A 6000-nucleotide genomic window follows, 5' to 3' on the forward strand; every position below is an offset into this window, starting at 1 on the left:
CATACACACTGTATCTCTGCTCATTCACATAGGTTGACTCTTATTTCACCCGTGGGTATGGGTCAGCCACAACAAGGGAGTGGTACTTGGAGCTCCCTGACGGTGTCCAATAGATTATCGACGAGGCAGGGTTCGGCCTATTCTTCTTGGGGCTCTTGCGCCTCTTTGTAAGTAGGACTCTGCTAGGAGCATTGGTAGAGAGATGGTGGGACACCACCAACTCCTTCCATTTCTCTGCCACTGGGGACTTGACTTTGACCCCATACGACTTCGCTATGCTGACGAGCTTGGAGGTGGGAGGCCAGCCGATCCCATATGATGCTGATATGGGTGAGTGAGAGGCATCTTGGACGCATCTACTGGGAGCACACCCACCCTTCTACCGATCATCGGGGTCAGTCTGATATACCTGGTTTGCCGACCATTTCAGAGGGAGAGAGCCTACAACGGTAGAGGAGATAGAGCAGTACACTCGAGGCTTCCTTATGTTCCTCTTCGGCACTACCCTCTTCGCCGACAGAGCGAACACAGTGGGGCTATACTTGCTGAGCGCATTAGTGGACCTGTCCCAGGTACGACACTATTATTGGGGGCGCTAGCCTTGCTACCCTCTACTGCTACATGAGCTCGACCTCCCGCAGGAGCGGGAACATAGTAGGCGGATACTGGAGAGCCTGGGAGGTATGCTTTAATGTTCAGCTTTACATTGTTTACTATGCTTTCTGCTTTACACTTTCTGCACATACTGCACACTACACACACAGTCTCGTTTCTGTTCTGCATTTGTACTTTCTGGACATTGTATCATACCCTGCTTTCTGCATTATCTGTATTCTGTGTTCTCACTGTCACCCTCTTGTTTTGCATAGCTATGGGTATATGCCTATTTCCTAACGCTTGCCCCCGAGCTAGAGGTTGAGACACCCCTCGAGGTCCCCTACTCACTCCAATATGACAATCGGTGTCGGCCTAGACCTCGGGAGACCCTCTCACACCTGCGCCATTATTTTGATATAGTGAGGCCAGTAGAGGTAACACAAAATAACAGTTTTTCCTGCTTTCAGCTTCACTTCATTTTGTATATCTACCAGTAACTAATGCACTTACTGTCTGCAGATTACATGGCAGCCCTGGGCAGCAATGCCAGAGTTTGTTTGGTTTCATTTTGCCGGAGCTCGGGGTGCCTACTGATATCGGATCTTATTTGAGGGACCGGTAGGCTGCGTTGTAGACACCCTATTTTTGACAGCCCTCAAGACTTGGGCGTTACTGATGGTTTACTTGGTGGAGAAAGGTGTGCAGGAAAAATGTTCAGTTTCTTCGGCAAGGAGAGAGACAAATCTCAACTTCACACCCTATTTTGGACCAAAGCTATTTTTGATGGTTTTTAGACCTTCAAACCCTCTCTTTCAAAACATTTTTGAAATAAAGTTTCTACAATGTTCCGAGGCTCACGTTTTGCCAAATGATGCGCTTTTCGATAAACCGAGCAAGGACAAAGTGGAAATGAACAAAAGAGAGATGAAATCTTTGAAAAATCTTTCAAAACACCTTGTTTAGGGCTTTAGAGTTGAAGAAAAGAGGAGAAGAGAGAAGAAACCTTGCTGACGAAGAAGTTGGGTATGAATTGCTAAGGGAGAGTCAAGCGGTCCTTGCCAAATTAGGTTTATCTATCTGTGCACTTGGAGTTAAGCTATGAGGCCACCATAATTGGAAAGAAGACTTCTGGGGCTTCATTTTGCAGTCAAGAATCTCCTCAGGCTGAGTCTGGGTGGGGGAGATATGATTGGTTCAAGTTGGGCATCATCCCGGTTGGACCGAAACTGAGCAACCTTTACCAAAACAAGTATAACTTTTTGCACAGTTGGAATTTTGATGCAAGGCTGGTGCCATTGGAAATATTACTTTCGGGAATTCAATTTGGACACAAGAATAACCTGAAAAGGTGTTCACATGAAGGAGTTATGCCCATTTGAAGTTGGACTTGCATAGCAGATTTTTCCTGCCGACCGACCAGAACAGATGGCCGACTGACCAAATAGATGGCTGGCCGACCAGTTAAAGTAGCCGGCCGACCAATTTTTCTAGCCGACGACCTTCCGGTGTATTCTACAGATTGAATGGATGCCAGCTGTGCCAGCTGGAGGGCACAGACTGGATCCTCCAAGCACGTGTATGGAGTATCTTTGCTCTTGGTTTGAAGCTTCTAAAAGAAGCTTTACTCCCTTGGCTCTATAAAGGAAGGCTCCCCTCTCCTTTTCCAGGGTTCTGAATTTTCAGAGGCTCATAAACACACACTCCTCCATATCTCTCTATTCCAAGCTCCAAAAAAAACCCTTGTTCTTGGTCCCATTGCACTACACCTCATAGCCTATAACCTCCACCACCCATTCCATCACCTTGAAGTTGATTTTTAGAGGTTAAGAGCTCACCATCTTGGTCTAGAAGCTGCTGCATTGCTGTGCTACAAGGGTAAGTCACTATCTCCCTCTTTGTAGCCTTATCTTGCTTCATTCTTTACCCTTATTTTCAAGCATTTCTGGGCTTCGACATAAACTATAAAGTGTCTTATTTTGAGCTCCTCTTGAAGTTTTATTAAGGACACTTTTCTGTTTGAGGTCATCTACCTCCTTGTATCTTCCATCTCTCTTTTAGGGCTAATTTTGCATCCTAGCTTAACCTTACTTGCAAGCTTTTTTGAGATTTTCCATGAACTAAAAAACGTCTTATTTTGAGCCCCTCTTGAATTTTGATTAAGGGCATTTTTCTATTTGTGGTCATCTTCCCCTTTGCATGCTTCATTTCCTCATGATTAGGGCTATGCGTTAGAGCATTTGCATTGGCCTTGGTTTAGCCTCTTAGCCACTAAAATCCAGTAGATTTTCAGTGGCTTAGGTGTATTCTTGATCCTTAAAATCAGAGGGGGGTGACCCCCTCTCTCCTTGTCTTGTTTGGTGGCCTTTTGGGCCTTCCAAAGGACCCCCTATTTGCAAGCTTCCAAGCTTTGTTTCTATCATTTTTTAGTAGGTTTTAGGACCCCCATAACTCATTTTCAAAGTTGGTTTTGCTATGCTAAGTATCCTTGATGCATGTGTAGAGTAACCCCTCTTGTAGCTTATCAAAGGAGCTCATCGTTCTTGCATGTGTAGACCTCATTTCAGTGGGTACTTGGGTATATTTTGACATGTTTTGTTCACTGTTTTTGGCTGGTTTGGTGAGATTTCATATGGTTCATATAGGTGTAGTATAAACCATGCTTACTAGCCAATCTTGCATATTGTTTTAGCCCTACATGTTAGCACTTTTTGGCCATGCTTTAAACTAGTATTGTGCATATTTTGGGACTGCCTTGGCTCTGTCTTTGTGCTTCATGGTCAAATAATGCTTGCTTTGCATAGTTATAGTTCAATACATGTGCCTAGTTTTGAGTTCCGGGGGCTATTTCATGCATTGGGTGGCATGTTTGCATGTTTCGGGACCATTGAGCATCATACTTCAGTGCTGGAACATATGCCATTGTATGCCATAATTCATCCTTTCAATGCCTTTGTGGAGTTGTGTTTTGTGCCTTAGACTCGGGGCCATTGCATTGTGCATGTTTGCATGCATCTTGGTTGCCTCATTTTCATCACATGGCCACTGATTTTGGCATGCTTGCGAGCCATCCATGTTAGTTTAAGTCCATCATCGCATGATGTTGCATGCTATGTTTGCTTACATGTTTAGGTTGCGTGCCTAGTATACATTGCTCATTTGCATGTTCATGTTGCATACTTAGCCTCCATGCCAAGGTTGCATTTCATTGAGCATGCATCCCTTGCCTCTTGATCAATCATGATAGGGGTTGGGGCCCTTTCATGTGTTTTGTGCTTGCATTTCATTTGATATCGAAGTTGCACACTTGGCTTTTGGGCCATCATGCATTGAAATGCGTGATTGATGGCCTGAGGGTCGAGGGCCATGCTCCCTTAAGTCCATTGCATGATAGGGAGTGTGGCCATGCTCACATTTGCTTGAAAATTCTATGCCATACACTGCTTGCCCTCTGCTGCTGTCAACTGCTGGATTCTGTAGGAAGAAATGGCCGGCCAGCCACCTACAGTGCCGACCGACCACCGGTGGCTGGCTAGTGGTACAACAGTTAGCCGATAAGCCCATCCCCATGGCCGGTGGTGCTTTGAATTGGCCGATGATATTCCAGAGTGATCAGGAATCAGTTCAGAGGTGTCCCAAGAATTTTCACAGTCCTCAGAGGAGCAGGGCAGCGTTAACAAAGGCAACAATGCTATGGCAGCGAGTTTCCGGGCGAGACGAGTCAAGCATGCATCATTCACGCATCCCAAAGCGGAGCTGTGGCCACCTTCTTTCTGCATTTAATTTTTTTAATTAATTAGAAATTTTGTAATAAATAATTTAGTATTATTTATTTGGACTGTAATATTTATTCGAAACCTCCGAGTGAGGGCAATTGTGTAATAAGTGTGCGTGAGTGTTTGTATGTCTCCCAACCCCACATCTTTCCTCCCTTTTATTTGCTAGCTTTTGATGGTTAGTCTAGGGCATGTTTCAATTAGCATACAGTATGATAGCATGTTTGCATCCATTCATTCGTTTTGCATGCACCGGGCTCGGCGCATCATTCTAACTGCGTTTGTATTTCAATTCCAAATTGAATACGTGTTAGTTGTAGCATTTCACATGTCATTGTAGATTAGCCGAGCCTATCTTAATTGCATTCTACATGTGTTACATTAGCCATTTTAACATGAACTAGGATCATGCATATGATTACTAACTAGTTTCTATTTTGGCTTGGAGTACACTGTAAGTCTTTTCGCTTTAGCATCCCCGCACGAGTGTAAATGTTAAACATGACAGCATGCTTACCATGTGGCTAGATGCTTATTTGATATAACTACTTGAATGCCTGTGGATGAAGGTTGAATTACCTAAGTTGGAATAATGAATTAAAACTGTGAGCTTTAAGCCCACTAGATAGTGGCAAAACCATGTTTTCAAAGCCCACTTGAGGGTGGCAAAACTTGCATTTTGGCCTACTTGCGAGTAGCAAACCACTTTCAAAACAAACAGGCAATGTTTTGTTCTAATTTAGGCAATTTGGTCTATACTTGTCTGCTCTGCGCATAACATAGTAATTCTAGGCTAATAACCGGAATAAGAGCATATAATGTTTTCAAAACCAGATATCATGGTTAGTAGAGGCCGATCTTTGATCAGGCGAACAGGGGTGCTCATAGCTGACCTTCCCCAATCATACCCAAGTTCCCGAGCCGAGCTAACTTTGGTGATGACGGACATGTGGCCTTTGGCACCGAGTCAGGGTTTCCTAAATTTCTCAAAATAAAATATTTAGGTGACGACTTTGTATCTGGCAAAGCAGTCCATGTTTGGCACTTGTTTTCTAAAAATCTGTTTTCTCAAAATGATTTGCCAGATTTGGACTCTTTGGTTCAGATTAAGAACTGTGACAATTCGAGTCCGAACTGTAGCATGGTGCCCACGGGCGCGTCTACAGTTTCTGGCGACTCTGCTGGGGACTTTAGAGAACTTGACTCGAACGCATGATATCTTGTTTTAACTACACTTATGTGTTTCTTTGCATTGCATGTGCATTGGTGCGCCTAGGACACCGTGTTTGCCATCTGCTATTCCTGAACGGTTTGCCCGAGGCTTGCTTTGTCAAAGCATGCCATAAGGCTAACCGGTTACGGGCTCTGCCAGTATGGGAGCACAAACCCCGGTTTTACCGGGGCACTCTTTTCGACCATTCGACCTAGTGCATATTCGGAATCCATAGTGACCATTCCAAGCTAGGACAGGTTGCTTACCCAATTGTAGGTTGTTTGAAACCGCTGCGTGCATAATGAAACCCTAGCTCCTGACAAAATAGGACAGGGAAACCCTACCCCAACATAGGGGTGTTTTGGCTCTCACTTGTTTGCTATGTGCTCTAGAGTGTATCTCTACAGGGAGTGCATG

The sequence above is a fragment of the Camellia sinensis genome, chromosome 3 (genome assembly GCF_055761805.1).
Source record: "Camellia sinensis isolate YWXY chromosome 3, ASM5576180v1, whole genome shotgun sequence".
In the NCBI taxonomy this organism is placed as follows: Eukaryota; Viridiplantae; Streptophyta; class Magnoliopsida; order Ericales; family Theaceae; genus Camellia; species Camellia sinensis.